Source organism: Varroa destructor, unplaced genomic scaffold, assembly GCF_002443255.2.
Source record: "Varroa destructor unplaced genomic scaffold, Vdes_3.0 BEIS01000007.1, whole genome shotgun sequence".
In the NCBI taxonomy this organism is placed as follows: Eukaryota; Metazoa; Arthropoda; class Arachnida; order Mesostigmata; family Varroidae; genus Varroa; species Varroa destructor.
In genome coordinates this window covers 17,679,926-17,698,872 of record NW_019211460.1, presented here as the reverse complement: position 1 = coordinate 17,698,872, position 18,947 = coordinate 17,679,926, and the positions used below count along the sequence as shown (strand labels likewise).

Here is an 18,947-nt window from a genome sequence, read left to right as displayed (position 1 = left end):
GTTAAGAATAACAGTGGTCTCCATACGGGTCTACCTAGGACGTATATGGCAGCTCGTTTTGATAACATCTGAACGTATTTCGTACGAGCATTTCGCCTTTCTGCCTCTGTGGATTTATGAAAAGTTTAGCCTACCGAACTATACTGATCAATTATAATTGAAATTCCGACCAAACTATACAATTTTATTAAAGGTGAACGTTAGTCTAAATTTAATTAGATTCAACTATCAGAACAAAAACTGGCCTAGGAAAACGTATCTGCCAAACGAATATGTCGTGCATTTATATCGTATAAATAGATCATCTTTTCAACTTGTGAAATTTTAGTCAGTCGTAAACTTCCCAGAATCGTCACCAGGATTTGTGTCGTACCTCCTCTGCCCTTTTATACATCACAATTATCCACCGTAAATAGATTTGTTAATCTGTCGGATAGAGTCGAGGAAACGCGGACGTATTTCATATGCGTATTCTGGATACCCTTAAGTTTTTAGTTTATCTCAACAACTAATGATAAGATACTGCTGCAAGAGTTTCCCCACGTTTACGAAATGTTTTTAGTAAGATAACCTTATAAATCTCTACGGATTGTCGTCTTCATCTCTACTTGTTAAGTGCTTTATTGATTGGCGCCAGTACCATGGTGTACTCCACCATGCGACCTGCAAAACCCATAATGGGACCATAAGCTCGTTTAAGCAATTGGAATACTGTATTACACAGCTGAATATGAATATCGTTAATTTTTGCCATCGAAAAAATAACCCTACAATCTTTTGCATAGAAACGCCATGGAGGTCAGCTCGGTATCCCATACTCTAGATACTTATGTCTGTTTCTGGATCAGCAATGTCTGCGCTGTATAACGCTATTCACCACCCGCGACGCCTACCGTTAATACCGTAAAAGATCTGCGAAACAATTTTTTCTATTTGTAACTGACCACATACAACATCTATGCCTAGAACAGAACGTCCATGGCAAATGTCCAAAGCCGTGTATCAACGAAGCTAACCGATTTAATGATTTACTGGTAAACATTTACGTTTTCGCGCACCCGCCGACTCGTAGTCACTCTTCCAATAGTCAACCTAAATGACTACGCAATACTTGTCAGTTCTGGTTCTTTTTCCCTTCATTTTCGGCCCATTAGAACCAACCTTGATAGCTATAGTAGGGAAGCCTCAACAACCTGCTAACACCCAACGAATCACGATGTAGTGGTCACCCAGATAGTTTCAGATGAAAGATTGCCGTTAAGAATGAAACGTATGCGATAATTGAGGGAGCGTTTCCGGTTGTTACTAGCTATCTCGAATGAGGGGGCATACTTTCTTATAACGTGATGCTAACAGCTGATCAGTACGTTACGTTGTGTGACATGATGACAGACCGACGTGTGCGGGCACTCTTATCGATTCGGTACTTTGCCAAAATTTCTTCATAAAATTGAAATATGTATCTGCAATTTGATATACATGATATCTCAATCATCGGAACCATTGTTGAATGGAGCGCCGATGTAAACACCTATTGTGCAGTGACAACAACGGCAACACGATGAAATTTACTAAGTCAGTTTATAATTCTTCCTCGTACTTACCAACCTTGTCGTTATGGAAAACACAGTATGGAATCGATTAGCCAATACCTACTGGATTCGACTGGAGTCCGACACAGCATCAAATAGCGATCTGCTAGTGGCGGAACGATCTTACTAGATATGAACGCGATGGGCACGAGGCTGCACGTTACATGCATACGACGGGCCGAAGACAATGATAGCTGCTTTCCCAATTGGGTGCACATGTTTAATTTCTGCTAAAGATACCATGTTGATTGATGAAAAATGTACTTCTACCACCTACCAAAAGCCAACTAACTTCGAAATATTTATTGTCTATCCGTAGATTTCTATATTTGGGTATTAATCATAAATGAAATACGCGCACAAACCTGTACCCGTACAATACGAGTCGGAGAACACACAAATTCTCCTAACATTTACCATCTATAAAGGGTTTCCGGTTTGAATTATCAAATGGGCACTTTTTCAATGTATTGTTTATTATGATTATTATTCCATGATTTCTTCTGCTGTTTCGGTTCTGACCGCTGTTAGCAACAAGAGTGAGCATGACCGGGGATTGGACTACCGCTGTGATTTAACGATGATGTCTTCTTAAACCTCTTCGCAACCGCCGCGAACAACGCAGAAAGATCGCCAGATGAAGAGATGATACTGAAGAAGGTGCCTGTGCGCGCCCAACAAAAGAAACATGATAAGAAGCCAACATGGATCAGCCATACTCGAGTGCCAAGAGGAGGTAAGAGTTAAATGAGCAGACAAATAGTGATTTGCATCGCGGCCAGCTGATTGTCGTTGACCAACTTTTGTCTTCTTTTGCTGCACAAACAAGTGGCACTCCTCGGCTCTCTGAGGCAGCGACCGCGGTGCGGGTAAGCGAGAAAAGCAGACAACTGGAGAGGATTTTTAGCCGCCAACGCGGCTGGCAGAACGCACGCGTATGCTCACGTCAGACGCGAGCACGCTCATCCGTGGAGAAGAGGCTTCTTTCTCGGTTTTAAAAAGAAGAGCAAGTGAGATTTCGGGGGAAGACTGTACAGCAAGCGACAGAATGCGAAACCAGGCGGAGGAAAACGAAGATGGAGAGAATTTGATATGTTTTTAAATGCTCATTTATCACCGTTCAAACGAGCTGCAAGCGTATGTACAGGTAGCACCGTCTGCACAGAAGGGAGATGGTACGAGAAAGTACCAACTTAAGCGCTACAGTCACCTGCGCCACGCGACGTCGTCCAATGGCCGATACAGAAATAGCACCCGTAAAGTGTCCCCAGTAGGGAACGCCAGGCGCCCATGGACGAATTACGTTTAGACGTGCGCCGTAACCACAGTTGCTGGCGTTGAAGCTATCGTCCTGCCCGAAAACACCGAGCAATAGTAGGGAATAGAGGCTGCGCAGAATTAACGCGCCAACCTCCAACAATAATCGAGCGTTGGACCGATCATACTGTTACCTTACGGCGGAGCAATTTGTTAGTCCTTCTATATTATGTAGCTGTTACGAAGGGCACAATATGGCTAGGACTGGGGTCGGGAGAACTTTAACGAGGTTGTGTTGCACTTGGGTTCATCCGTGAGCCGGCGCAGCCATTGGCAATATTGAGTTGTTCCATAGAATGGTGTACCACACATATGATGTCGTGCATGTTTTTGTTTCGTCGACAATAACGTCAGTCTATAGCTTGACTCTCTTCGGCATTGTAGGATTGATTGTGGCGAGAAATGGGAGATGTAAAACGATCATTATGTAGATTTAAAAATCAAATAGGTACCGACTGGCGTCCTAACCGATGGCCAGTACATAAAGTTTAATAGACAGATTAATGACAAATTGGACAAGGAAATTATAAATAAACAATTATGTTGACGGATGCGACAGGATATTGAAATAGAAACGATTAAACGTAGGTAGGTTGACATAAATGTGGCAACAACAATTCAATCTTCCACCCAGCAGTTCACCGAACGGGAAAGGCCAATATTCGATTCATAAACAAGGATTAAAAAAAAAAACAGTCTATCGATTGGTGGCTGAAGACCAGATGTTAAATCTATCATACGTTGCTGCACCGACAGCGGAGTGGCTTCTTAATACGAGAAGATCATAGAAACAAAGTAGCATTATAGCATGCTTCGTTTCCAGAAAACAGCGCAAATCAAATTGGTTTAGTAAGAAAAACAACGGTATATGATATCCGTTAACAATCAAAGACTGGCGACATGTCTAAGAGTTTATGTTGCAACTTGAATGCATGGTAAACATAACTACCTTGGTACTACCGCAGTTGTAACTTGCCCCCAATTAGAAACACATGAAGCGTGTTGTTTATGTATTGAGCTCTGCGAGATTTTTACAAATTCAAAGTTGAAGTTAGTGTTCCCGAAGCTATAGGGATTATTACCGTGTTAAGTGGAACAGTCGTACGTACAACCTGCGACTTTATTTGCCTTATTTATTATTACTTTATTTGCTTAAATAACAAGAAAACAACGAGGCATAAGGTCAGTTCTAGGTTTCGTTGACGATTTCAGTGGTGACAAATTACTATATCTACGTGCAAAGAAGTTAGCTTTTTTTAACAATATGCAAAGAACAAAGCATTTATTAAATAGAAAAACATTAATAACTTTTTGTGTTTGTTTCTGCAAGTAGGTTAACTTATTCCTCTGAGAAAATACTGTACTTTTACAAACTAAAAAAACTCCTACGGAATACATTCAATCAAGTTAGAAACTATTTTTGCTCGAATTGTAACAAACTATTACGACTCGTCTGACACAGACCGCCGTTATATAATTTTGTTGTATCATATATTGTTCTGCACGCAGCGTTCATCTCGAAGATACGTACTGTTTAATCTTAAAACCTTATGTTTGCCTTCACAATCGGATCTACGATAGACGTCATCGTACGTCGATAAGGCTTGCTTTAGCGGCTTGCCCATGTTTCCTTTTAGTGCCTCCTGGAGTACCTGCAGATTACATAGACATCATCAGTGACTCCGGTGACAGGACATTATCATAACTTGCGACGCGGTCGAACAGACAGACCTGGTCGGTTTCCACGTCGTCGTGACAGCTTTTTTTCGCACCTGCCATTTAGCGTTTGTAGCTACCTAGTGTTACTGGTGCCGATCCTGCGTTTTTCCCTGCTTTGTATCTTTCGACGCTTTCTATTAATCATCCGACACAACCAAGCCCACTTCATTGTTTTCATTTATCTAACCCTCCCGTTTTCGCCCGCTCTACGCTAAGTAAGTTCCCGGTGACATCTGATCACTATACATGATCACTACGCCAATATATGAGAGTGTTTCAAAAGCCTCAAAAAAAATCTAAGATGATCTCTTGTTCGTCTTTCGTCTACGTGGTCATCCATTTAGGCTTGTCGCGACCTCTCGAATCTTTCGCGTCTTCAGGTCGAAATGATCCAAAACACCCCCCACTGATAACAGCTAATGATGATCAACGGAAAATTACGTGACTTCTTGGATAGAGGAAACACAAATTTATTTTACACTAGGGAAAGCTTTTATTGATGTGATCGTTAGTCTTTTCTTAGTAGTTCTTTGACGCGCCGTTCTATTGCTTAAGCCGAACCCATTAATTAGGAATATTCATAGTAGATGCGATATAAATAGGTCAAGACATTACTGCTGTTTTTGGCCACTGGAGATACCGTAGGGCGATGTCATGTCTTTAAACTGAACGGTCAGTAGTTGATGTCCAATCTGTTGTTGAGCATCGAATGGTACTGCTTACAGATACCGCTCCGGTAAAACAAATTTTCCTTATCTTTCCCATCGGTTTTGTTCGATGACTATTTTTGCCAATATACTTTTTGTCTGAACTCATATGAGTTCTTTTCCTCATCGATAAGTACAGGATGAAAAGCACTAGTTTGAGAGCTACTATCGGAGTGAGACATGATAATCAACAGATCTTATGGATATCTCGTACGAACACAAACACTATAGAACATAAAGAGTCCAAAATTTCATAATTACTATTCAGTTACAATGATAGATGTCAGTGGACACTTAGGGCATCCTATTCGTCGCACCGAGGAATACGCTATCCAGTTACTTACAATTGAACTTGAGTTTAAATGAACCCCGCTCACTTTTGCTTTCCCTAAGCTCTTCATTTTGCAATTTCGGATCGCCGGTCTCGGAGAGATCTCCCTTGTCCATCCACACCATACCCCAATCAACTGGGCTGTCGTAACTAGTAACGGCTAGCCGTAATCTATTAGCTAAGGCTTGTCTGGTCCTCCCTTGCGTTTCGTGCTTTCTTTACTGTTATTTTTAGTTATTGTCTGTTGGGATGTCCCTACCTCTCTTCACGACGAGCTGCTAAAGGCGGCTCGAGTCCAATACACTCGTTTGTACCGGTCCAATCCGTCGAGCAGAGGCGGTATTAGCAATTCTCTCGCACGTCGAAATATGTGCCTCATACATCCACTCCTCCTTCTCAGTCCTGACTCCACCTAAACGAAGTGAATTAGACGCGCTTCATTAGCTTCGTGAAGTGGTGAATACCAAAGTGAGTGGACAGCAGAGCGAGAAAGAAAGCGAGCTGCTTGGCTGAGCCCCACTCGTAGCGGTAGTATAGCACATTTGCTAGTGATCTGTTGGCTAGACTGAACTTCAATAGGTTAGCTTCATTGTGGACTGATAGCTTCAGCTCGACTTCAAGCCGAGTAAAGTCGACAGATGCTACTGCTGAAGTCGTTTGCGACTACCGGAGAGTCCAGTCGACTCGTTAACGACTTCGACTGGGGTAGTCCGGACGTTTGGCTCTTACTCGTTAGATAGCGACCGTCTGCGATCCGGCAAGTCGTCGTGATTTCTCCTCATTCGGAAAAGATTGGGTGACATATTCGCAATTCAATTCCTACCACTCCTAAAGGGACCGCCCACCTTCCATCACACCATCATTATTATTGTTATTTTTACTGTTATTGTTGTTGTTGTTGTTGTTGTTGTTGCCAGCAGTGTTGAACGGTCGCATAAACACTAACTATTATGTGGTGCAAAGATCAGCGGCGTTGTCTTGCTTGCAAGCATAAAAATCTTTTCTAAAGTCTCCAAAATTAAGCTAAATAGGAAGCTTCATAATGCGGCATATGGATAGATAATTCTACATAGGTGTGTCTATACAGTGACACAACGGGCCTAGAGAGAAACGCTTAATCTTCCTCTCGATTGCAAGCAACACATTTTTATGACATACTACAGGCCCGATCTTGTGGCCGCCGCTGTTCTAGGCTCTGTCATGACCCGAGCGATTATATCATATAAGCATGGAACACAATCGAGCCGCTTAATTAGATTGTTGCCTCCAGCCTCATTGATCGTCTGCTCATCGACCATGAGCGCTCCGCATACGGCGAGATGGCACCGCTATTACAGCCATAATATAATCGAAGGTCGAATGGTGACTTAAACATCGACCTATAGTGCACAGTCCGAAATAAAGCTCAACCTATGCCCGTCACTTAGAGTGCTCCTTGTAGATTACTCAGTGTTGTTCCACGGCGCCACTGCTGACGGGTACTTACATCAACAAGAGATGACGAGGCAGGAGTAGGAAGATAACGAGGCTCGATTGTTAGCGCGCACCCAAAAGTCCCTGCTGACCCCTCTTCCTTCCCAATAAATATCATCGGAGTAGCTCGCCACGGTCGATACAACCGAGCCACGAAACAGTACGCTGAAGTCGTACCATCGGCCAGCGAATAGGCGGACTAGATTGAGTAGACACGCATCATGTCTCACTGATGATGCTTATTCTATGTAGGCCCATCAGAAACTAATGTACGTGCTATTACTGCAAGCACTACAATTCACAACAGGCCAAGAGAGGCAGAAAAGCGAGGGAAAATTCACAGTGAACAGGGTTACTTGGTCACCATCTTGAATACTTCGATGTTCATCAACATCCTAATGAGGTGGGAGATCCATAGGTTTGTAGAGGAAGTGTGTAAGACAACACAGTGGTTGAGTGTTAAGCAATAGCAATACTGAACATTGTCATATCTGGCAATGTTGAGTACGACTTTTTTTTTGCTTCACTTTTACAATATACATGGGTAGGCTTCGTGGATGTAAGAATCAATCTGTCCGAGCTGTCTGTGGCTAGCAGTGAGCTAGTAGGCAAGTAAGGATACTGAGGCCTAGAAGCATTTTTGGAAAAATTGACGGTAAATTTCCAAAAAAACGATCCAAATGTTAGCCATGCCGCTTTCGCCGTCATTGTCAAGATCAGTGTATTTATGTTTCTTTTATCCATTATAAATCTGGAGGCTGTCGTGCGATTCGTCTTTGAACTAGAAATTTTGAAATTGACAAATTGCTGACTAAATTTTGATCAGGTTCAATTGGGCGTCATTCAAGGTACTAGCTAGGCTTTAGGCTAGCTAGTACTAGTAGGCAAATGTGTAACGGATATTGCAACATAACCTATAGCTAACGACCTGTTTCGAATCTGTTGATTGTAAGCTATAATGGCGGTCTCTTAGCAAAGCTCTAGCCATGATTTGCTCGAATCTGCAAGGATTCACGTTTTTCATAAGTCTCATGACCTAATTTCAGCGTGGACAGACAATATGACAGGTTAATTTCTATTAGTTACGATGAGCTCATGCCAGATGTTGGTGCACATAAATGAGCTCTTGTCACATCTTTCTGTCTTTTATAGACGATACACCTAGCACAATCTACCCAAAAATATCAACAAAGCGCATAGAATGATTGGCGTTGAGGCGCCAACTATGCATAGATCGCCAAAGTCCTTTTGTATCCAACGGTCGATTGTTTTAATGGTTTCCATATCTATAATACTATATAATGGACGACGGCGTTTTTTGTCTCACGCAACTTCTAATAGAGTTGGATGAATCATTTCTCTACTCCGGTAATCAGTATCACTTTTATCCTATTCAAACAATTTGCATCTTACAACAAATGTTTAATGGCAAAACCAGGTACTGTTCGTATGCCCTATCGCGATTACAGGTCACGACAGTCAACTGTCCTAGTTAGGTAGGCCAACGGGTTCGTATAAAATAGCATCAAATAGCAGTAGACGCGTTACCGGCGGATTTGGTTGGGCACGGTACGTCCAATCTCGTGCAAACACGAATGGAAGGCATCAGCAGTCCATAGTTGATAGTAGCTAGTGGATCGCAGAGATGTGGGGTAGCTTCTGTAAATCCTGAACAGGACAAATCTGAGCGTTCGACAGTCCGACTATTCAAAGCCGTGCAAGTGCAATGCAGCCCGAATACGTTATAGTGCCCCCGAATGCACCCGAAACTATTTTGCATTGTTATGATGAGTACGCCTATTGTGTTAAATGGTGAGGTGAACGATACGCTGACTGTCGCGGGACGGAGTCCACGCGGTTACCCTTGTCCTCGTCTCCAAAAAATCAAACCTTTCTTTTTTCTTCGTTGTTGACGTAGAGGGGCCTGAGACTGCAAGAAGAGATCCGGGATTAAATGAAGTTAATAATATATTACATGATACAATAGTACGGCCACCGTGGCTCGGTATAGTGGCGTAGCCGCACATTGGCGCATGGGAGTTATAACAAATAAGTTGAGGCGAGTGGTGATATCGGCTGGTTCAAAATGTACCTGGCAGATTGCTCTATTTATTGGATTGTAGTCCATGGCTTTCACACCGAGTCGACGGTTGCCGCCGAACGCAGGCGCTTCGTTACGATTGTTTCTGTTATTCAGTAGATAAATACAAATCATTTGATCTTATCTTGCGATTTATTGATGTTAATGATGACCATGAAAATGCTGATCCGCCGCTAGCGCCAGAACTGACATCAGTGTTGCCGGCTTTACAAAATAGTCGATACGGTAACAATCACGCAACGAGCCGAAACGACGTCAGTCGCAAACCGCCGACGGCGGAACCGGTCAGCTGTTAGAGCCGATATGATTCCTATGCAAATAAGTGTGTATACATATCGCCGTATGGACATTCGTCGTTTGTCAAAGCTGACTTCTCACGATTGAGCCGGATCTGCTTCTGAAGGCTGCTTGTCAGCTCCAGAGAAAACTTCGCTGGTTAAGAGTTCGGACTAAGGCAGACTAGATACGAAAAATGTACATTCAAATGACAGCTATCGACTAGCCTTGACTTTCGTAGGCCGTGGCCCATCTGAGCGTTTAAGCAGTCCATAGTCCATTTCAGCACTGCCTTATAGAACTGTTTCTCTATGTGTTCATGATGAGTTCATCTCTGTAATCCGTGACTAAGCCTAAATAATACATAGCAAAGACACAATTTGCACGCTTCCCTGCAGTGGATTTTGCCTAGAAAGGAACTGCCTATAATCAGTGCGTCAATACTCTTCTCTCAGTTAGAGGAGAACGTTTCCGAAGCAAAATTAGGACATTGTGCTTTTGAAGGGTTACGAAAGGGGGCGTCTATGATAACAGGCACCTGACAATTCACGGCTGGAATCTTCTGCGCACCTAACCAACAGCCAAGCCGCCTAGTATAAATAAAAGCCATTACAATGTTTCTTCCTTCCCTGTTTCACACCGCTTTCCATCTCTGTTCGATTTTCTCTGGCTACTTTGCTAACCATCTGTACCTTAACTATATGTCTATTAATAAACCATCATCGTTTCACAGTCGCCATATTTTTCTGTCTAGTCGTTCTTTTCTCCCATCGATTCTGTCGGATTCTATACCTTTTTTGTTGGTCGTTTTATCACTATCGACGCGCCTGCGTTACTAGTTGTCATGACTTGGTCGGATATTTGACTTCGTTCCTTTGAGCACTGCTGCCGCTGGTAAGGCCGGTGCGCGCCGGTCCCTCTCTTGCTGCTGCTGCTGCCACCGCCGGCACAGCCTTGGCAATATAATACCCCCATCGCACTAATCGGTCCTATTTCCATCAGCTGGTCGCATCGCTTCCCACAATTGATTAACTTCGTCAACAGCATTGGAAGTAATCGGACGACGATCGTGGAGATTCTCCTTGATTTCCTCACCGCGACGAGCGCCACAAGGCGGCTCACAGGCGCCAGCTGGCGGCCGCGTCATACACAAGCGCTAGCCGTCGTATATACATGCTCGAGTCTTCATCGAAGACGGCGTTACCGTTAAAGAGTCATTAGTCTCCCGAACTAGAATTGATTTCGGGCAGTGGGCGACAGGAAGGTACTTTACGTGAATTCTACGTGTTTGAAATCATCAGCAGCGACGACGAAGACGTCGCACGAACGGAGCCAAACGGCGAAGTGGACGAGCTGAAGCTGACTATCCGCTTACTACTAGTCGACGATTAGCGTGGACGACGATTCGTTAAGCAAGCGTTGCTTGATGTCGAGACGGTGAAGGGCGAAATTTTATGAGACGCTGATGTTTCCGCAGCATTACTGCCTGCTGTATAGACGTAATCGTGTCTGCCGCTGCTGCGTCAGCCGTTGCGTCGGTCGTTAACGTGAACATTCTTTGATTGCACGCGGAGCGATATTAGACACCAATCTGTTAGTAGTACGCATGACGGTGCCTCTTGGACTGTGTACCTGTGTCTACGTATGTTGTAGTCTATCGACGGATTTGCACGCCTTTTTTTTTCGTCCGTTAGCTAGATATTAACCATTGACTGCTGCCATGGTTGCTGTCGTCGTCACTGATAATGACTGGTTATTATGGATCAGTTGGACTGTGATTACGAAAATGACAAAGCCACTATCGAACGCAGGAACAGAAGTTCGCATACACAGCGCCACTATTGTGTATCATACCAACGTGCGTCGTCGATCAACGTTAGCTAGCTAGCTAGCTAGCTAGCTAGCTAGCTAGCTAGCACCGATCAGTAGATTCTCATCCGGCCGAAATCGATAAGGCAGACCGAAAAGTGAATAAAAAACAACAGAAGCGATGGACGACGAGTCTGGAACATATATACGCGCAAAAATTCATACGTGTTAGACAATCGCGGCGGGATTGACGGTAATAATTGCGTTCCCACGGAGTACCTTGTCTAGTAGGCCGTCAGCGACACGAGCGTGTTTTTTGCTTGTGTCTGTTAGTGCGTTTGATGCTTATGACGCTGGTAGTATTTGTTAGGGTAACGACGATGGCCTGTACGCGCATCGATTCATGACTATAATGAATATCGACGTACCTGTGTATGGGGATGAGGGAAAAATGTCTCGAGCGAGTAAAAAGTTTAAAGATCGCCTACTCATACATAGCTAAATGCATGCAACGACAGACGATACCATTCTATTGATAGTGCCGATGCGAACCATATCGAGTAGGAAAAGCAAGGCCAGCCTGATGGCCTGAACAATGGCCACGACTAGTAGCGAGCACTTCTTCTTTTTTACTAGGAGTTCTTTTCGAAAATCAGCGTAGTGTACACGCAGGTACTTACAGACAAAGGCGAATGCGATGTGTTTCAACGACGCTGACAAAGCAAACGAAAGCAATATATCAATTGAAATAAAATTTGATTATCTAACGATAACAATGGTACGGTTCAAATCGATCCTTATCGATATGACCGCATACGATTTAGATGCATATGTAATACTTCCAGATCTAGAACGCTAGAATATCTTATTTATTGAGGTCATGGTCTCCAGTTGCCATTGGGTCCTCGATTTGTCAACTAAGTGGGTTAATCATACTGCGAACTGCGCGTTGAATTGTGTACGTACGTTTTTTTGGAAAAATACTTCCAGCACACAGAACGCTTATGATCCAAAATAACAATAATTAATCTCCCGTTAATCTGAATTTGCGATTCTACTATTTCGTATGTTGATCTAACGTATGCTTCCGTTCGTTTTGAGCGATAAGAAGCATGACACTTGGCAGGTGTGAGCAGACCTAGGTCACTTAAAGGTCTCGTTTCGCGTCAAAGTGTTCTGATAAATTGACTAGATTTCGTTCTACTGGCCCACGCTTAGTTAGTGTCGTAAGCATGCAGAAGGGAAAATGACAGTGGCGAAACGCAGAAACGAGCGCACCACAACCGTAGGCTACCGTTCGAGCGTCCTTAGTCAGTACTTCAATGTCCAACCCTTTACCCATTATTGCCATAACGTATTCAATGTCTGTCGAACCAACGAGCGTCAGATTATTTTTCTAATTTAGAGCTTATCACTTCCTGCGCTGCTGGCGCCCTCTCGATATGACCGGTTTCCTACAAGCGCCGGTTCATTTCCTCTCGCAATTTTCTAATGGACGATTACTCATATCTTGTTAATTGTTTTTCGCTTAACGCCTTGGAAAGAAGCGTTTTTGCTATTTCTATTAATTTACGAATCGTCCGATGCATCTCAGCATTCACACTTGAGCGAAACTCGTCCATTTGTCTCCTTCTGCAGCTTTCTATTGCTGTTTACATAGACAGTCAGGAACGATAGGTCCAATATCCGCCTTCGGTCGGACCAGGTACAGCGGCCATTAATTTTCATTTGGTCTCTCGGGCCTCATTTATCAACATTTGTTGAGTGAACTTTGCCAGTTAAGTCGACGTTGGACGGTCCGCCGCTCGCTGCGTCCTCTTCGCTCGGTCCCTCTTCTCCACCTATAGGACATCTTCCAAGGGATTCCCTCGGCTCATTGCGCGATTAATATGCTGTAACTATGAATCCGAACGATTCGGATTAGAGACGGCGTGCAACCTAGCATACTTGTCTATAGAATCGTTTTATATTACAATTGTTGAAATTTGCCGCAGTCTTATGTCGTTCGTTTTTTTTCCGTTCTCGGCGACGTTATTTCGGCAATAATGGAGCGAAGAGCAACGACCGAAGACGTATCTGCCTTAATAATAATCGTCCCTCCATCATTTCAGAATATCGACTACATACATGTTCGTGAAGTGTCTACATAATAACGATAGTCATAAATATGGCTGACGCATACACACGTATAGGGTGCATCTTATAAACATTTATAATGTCGTTGAATAAGATTTCGATGGCCACTGGTATCTAATCATGATATAGTTGCAATGGCAGTGAACCGTTAGTTCAGAGATAACGTACGGATCTGACCATCTGAAATATTCTGCCATCCGATCAGTTTAATTCGTTTATCTTCTATCTCTTGCACCTATTAGTTATGTTTAAATATTCCATTGTAATAACCTGAACAGTTATCAATGATCTATTAGCAATATAAATTCAAGTAATATTTGACGGGAAAAAGAAACGAGCATCAACCGAAACGTTATAAAGGATACATAAATCATTTTTAAGGCTTACTTTGGCAGTAGCGGCCTGAGAACTGCAACAAGCACGGCCTGAAAGTACAAGCAAAGCGAAATACGGCCAACAGTGTAATATAGGCACAAAGTTAGTCGGATATTCTCGAGAGCCACAGTTCAGCGACGGTGGCCACAGTGCGTATACATTATTATTATCGTTTATTGATAAACAACAAAGACGCCGCTAAGTAACGCCTGGGTAGAAAAGAGAAGGTCTAATAGTTAGCACGAACTTGTAGCATATATACAGGTGTGTATATATAGAATAAGTGGGGTCACGAAAGCAACGCCGTGTACACGTGGTCGAGTGAGCTTGTTCAGAGAAAGCTACCTTCAGACAGAACCAAACTGGCCGACTGAATAGAGCATGTGCTGGACTGCGACTATAGTACCCCCCTTTCAATATCAATAGCGCAAGTAAGGGGAGTCAACGTACAACGTATTTTCATAGGATGACACAACTTAGCCAGCAATGACGACACTCGGCCAAAAAGCACGGATAACTTTTTTTTTTTTTTTTTTTTCTAAGAAGCACAAAATGCAAGACATTGTCGTGCTGTTGGATAAAATGCTCTCATGTTGATAGCAATAGCATTATTAAGTCTCGACCACACGGATATGCAGAAGCATGCAAGGTTCAATGTAGTCGCAAACCCCGGTCGAATTTATGGACGACAAAAGCGACGACCAAAATGAATTGTTGTGGTCCACTCTAACATCTATAATGTGTGTATAAACATTACTCCTCGATACGTGTTATGTACGTTAATATCTCAAGATACTAATGTGCATAACAAGCAAATATATGCACGCACTGTATGACGTACCTGTGCGCATGCATACACATAATTGATTCGCAGGAATGAACCTTTCACAATTATCCACCCCACAATTACATAGCTATAACTGTCTTTAGTCATATTGAAACACTTGATCTATTTCAATATATAAAATTAGACACGAACATTGTAGATAAAGCGTCTCCAATACATTCGAAAAAAAAAAAAAACCAATAGGAAAGTCAGAAAGAGACGGGCTGATCTGTAGAACCAAACAAAAGGTAGCAACGACATACATTCTGACACACGCCAGCTGCAACACCGAACGGTATCTCGTACCCGGCTAGACGCTACACAACCGAAGGTGTATCAGCAGATCTGAGCGTTGTCAGATATTCGTCCGTAGACCGATAATCACACCTGCTGTGTCTGGAATGTCTATTTCACTGATTGCTCACATTTCGATTCTTTCTAGCCTCTCCTATGTCTCGCCGTCGTAGACTTACACCGAATAAGGACCCGCAAAGGCGCGCGGACGGTAGGGCCTGCGCGGTTAGTTTGTCAGGCTCCTGCTGCGAGCGTTGTGGTCGCCGCTGACACTCGTAGTAGCTATATGACGGCCAGCCTCATATAAATGTTTGCATATTGCATCAGCGACATTTTCGCTGGCGACTCAATGGACGCATGGAAGGCGTCGGCGAGCTTTAACAGAAGCAAAAAATGTCCGAATTCTATTCACGATTGTTGTTTTTGCTGTTTGTAATATTTGAATATTCGTTCGAGGGAGAAAGGAACCATGAGACAACCATGCGTTTGACTAGCTTTTTCCCTGTTGCCTGCGTCTTGCGTGCGTGCCACCGTTTCGGTTTCTGTTAATCCACTTCCTTCGACAAATACTTATATTACCTTTTTTTTTTTCGAATCGTTTAGTCAATAATAAACTGAAGCTCTCGTTGGACAGAAAACAAGGAGCCGACGGACGGCAAAAACACCGAGGCGTTTAGTGGACATCTGTGCGTAAATTAAATGGTTACGGCGCCTCGGTTCCACATGTTATAATCACTGAAGCCACAGAAGAAGCCAATGAAAGCAGCTTGGTAAGAGGCCCACAATATTTTTAATTGTATGCGAGTATAACTGTAAGGTCGGTCTTTTAAGAGCACTTACGTACGATCAGGAGCATAAGTACGACCGGCGAAAGCAGTAAGCGGCTGACTAAAAAGAGACCGCAGGCCAAATTCGGCCACGAAAATCAATATGTCGGGATCTCCCAAAAGGATTTTTCTTCTTGCCTACATGTGTATGTGCAAGCTAATTGTCTGCTGAAGACAAACCGTAAACCAAAATTAAACCCACAACGTGGCCGGTCAAGCAGTCCTGATGAACAGAGGCTAACAAGATACAAGGCCTGCGTTTCCGACCGCTTCTCAATTACCGCCACAATGAACGGCGTTTGTGAGCACTTTATTACTCGTGTTTGGCCAGGACATCCACGTTCGATCTCACTATCTGCGCCAGCGTCGCCCCGAAGTTGTCGAGTCAGCAGGCTCATTCACGCTTTGTAATTGAGTGGCGTCGCTCGGTGCCTATGCCCCTTCAGGTGAATAGCTTACAGAATGCCGACAGTCTGTTACATTGAATAACGCTTTGTGTCGCGGTATACGGAATGAGCCGGGAACGCTGCAGACGTGTAGCTAAACTTCCTCTGTGTCAGGCAACTGTATTATCGAATATTGAGCTGTTTTTGTTTCCACGCTGGCGTACCGAATGATTGAACGGCTTCCAATGACTGGAGGTGGGACGTCACCGGACAGGGAGGCTGGACATTGAGCGAGGCGATAGAACATAATTCTATTTCTTCTGCTGCCGCTAACGGTCAAGAAATAATTTTACAAGTAAGCGCGATTCTGTTGATGGCTATAACAGGGCTTGGTTGGTCCAATATTATTTCATAGTAATAATAGTAACAATTGAGCATGTCCCTTGTCCAATAAATGCACAGTAATTCGTACATACTCAGTCCAAATAAAGCTCCTACAGATGGCGCTTGTGTAGCAACTTACACTCATGAATGCAACTGGAACAAATGAACATGACAATTTTCGAAAAGTAAGTTAACATCTGAAACCTGATTGTTGACGATAATGGATGAATTACTTTTCCAGATCAAGCGGATGCAGTCATAAAATGGTGCAGATGGATACAATGGGCCGAGGCTAACTTCTCCAGCAAGTAGCCGTCAATGGTCGCAGCAAGTAGCCGTTTGATTAGTGTTGGGATCGTTTAAGAATCCCTAACCTATAGCTCGGCTTCCACATGAGGCCATATTCTCGAACTGGCAAACCTATTCAACGAGACTCGCGAAAAAAAATAGGACTAAGAAAGTTGACCCAGCTTAATCTCCAAAATGTTCAACATCCGTCAAAGCCCCCCCCATGAGATAGTGATTCTTTGTAGATGTTTTCTGCTGTAAATAATCAATTGCATTGTGGTGAAAAATGCCAGTCCTAAATATATAGCTGATACCCCAAGAAAGCCGTGTGCTATTTAATCAGATCAGTGGTAACGAGTGTGTAGAGAGCTTGATAATCGTGGTCATTATTTCATTGTCGCTATTATCGGTGGAGGGCTTCCACTGACTGTTCAGAAAACAACAAATATAAAGGAATGCAGATGAATGCTTTTTATATACAGCCAGTTTTTGTCTGCTAGATGTCAGCCAATCTCAGCGCGCCGGTCCTTACGGGTTCCTACGTGTGGAATTTCTTTTTCGGAGAAGCAACATAAAGTCCAAATCGAAGATAGCAGCCCCTCGAACGGTTACTAGCTCGCATTGACAAGTCAAAAATATCTTAAATTTGAGCTACTTCCTTTAAGCTGTATCAATATCGATCCTCTTTAGGACATTCGCATTCGTTAAAAGTATCGATTTTTCAGTAATCCAAGCGGCGACCCTATAATGGGAAAGGGGAAACAAGTAAGCCCATCGACATAATGTCATTGCTTTGGTTGACCCACATAGTCTAGGACCGTGTGGGCATCAAGGCTCTGTATTGCGCCTATTTTCGGGCCATCTCGGCTTGCCTTAGCCCAGCAAACCCGAATTCGGCTGGACACAGAATCTCGCGCGAGATCTCTTACATTCGCGGAACTTCGACGCAGCATTCGTGATTTCCGCGTTCATCCGTTTGTCGTTTGGCGGCTTTTTTTGTACTTTCTTGCCGCCGACATCCGCGAACAGCTAACCGACCCGTCAGGAACAACATTGGTGTCAACGAAGGTCGAAGTTACCTTTTTCTCGAAGATTGTTTTGCGGCGAGACGAGACGCGATGAGGCTCCGGGGTGAGAGGTATTTGCGCGCGCGCGCGCGCCGGCGGGCGCGCGCGCGCACTCGCTCCTTCACACGGCCAGACATTGTAGTGGTTGTATTGCCGCTTGATAACGAGACGGTTAAAAAAATGTTAGCAAATAAATGACGCCTCAATGCATTTAGCAAAAGCTAAGCGACCAAACAGCAAGCATGGCGGGGGAATCTCCGAATGGAGATTAGAAGTTGGCCATATTAATATAAAACCCTGTGGAAACGTTCAGCATCGACTGAGAGTGACATTCACGACAACAATAACAGATATCAGCAGCCGCTGATGCGGCATCGTCATCTAAATGCATCTAACATATTGCCGGAATGCGGCGTCACCGGCAGACAAACGGACTCAGCAAGCGCCCGCTAACAGGTGACAGGGTTCACGGAATGAACAGAAGGCAAAAAGCAGAGTAATGATCCGGCATTATTTTAGTCATCGCTGGCACTAAAGAATCAGCTATCGGCGAAGATTCGATTCCGTTCTCCGTTCAGAGTGGGCAGTTGAAACGAACATGGCGGAGTGGTGGCGTGTGTGTGTGTGTAGCCGCCGTTATTCAGCTAACAGCGGAAGCAGCAGCAGCAGCAGCAGGGAACAAAAAAAAAAACAAAGATAAAAGCAAAACGGCCAATACCAATCAACGAAGAAAGCGCGACGAAAAGCAGTGTCGAGATATCCTCACGCTGACATTTAACACACGGCTAAGGAATTGCAGCAAAGAGACGAAAGACAGAGCGAGATCGCATAGGAAGAAATGCGGATGCTAATGATGACACGAATGGAGAAAGAAGACTGTCCTCCACTCTTTGTCTTTGTATCGATGGCGGGATCACTTCGCATAGCAGCGATTCATTCGGCTGGGTTTGATGCAACAGACGGATGGATATAGCTAGATAAAACTGATTTATATATAGTGTGACCAATGAGATTAATTCGTAGAATGATTTGTGGGATA

General features: G+C 43.7%; 1 protein-coding gene and 1 long non-coding RNA gene across 5 annotated transcripts in view; one reads left to right on the top strand and one right to left on the bottom strand.

Annotated features, from left to right (window-relative positions):
* The window catches only part of LOC111254532 (uncharacterized), a 48,702-nt gene that overhangs the window by 2,680 nt on the left and 27,075 nt on the right, over positions 1–18,947 (top strand). The window lies entirely within an intron of this gene.
* LOC147754400 (uncharacterized) overlaps positions 3,983–18,947 on the bottom strand; it is a 37,990-nt gene continuing 23,025 nt past the window's right edge. The window contains exons 1-4 of one of the 3 annotated variants that reach the window (XR_015316843.1): positions 14,926–15,245; positions 13,849–13,886; positions 5,926–6,078; positions 3,983–4,561 (exon numbers count right to left, since the gene is read on the bottom strand). This is a non-coding gene — a long non-coding RNA (uncharacterized LOC147754400). Of the gene's footprint in view, positions 4,562–5,925; positions 6,079–10,308; positions 11,363–13,848; positions 13,887–14,925; positions 15,246–18,947 lie in introns of those variants that run through there. The other 2 variants (XR_015316842.1, XR_015316844.1) reach the window with 2 other exon arrangements.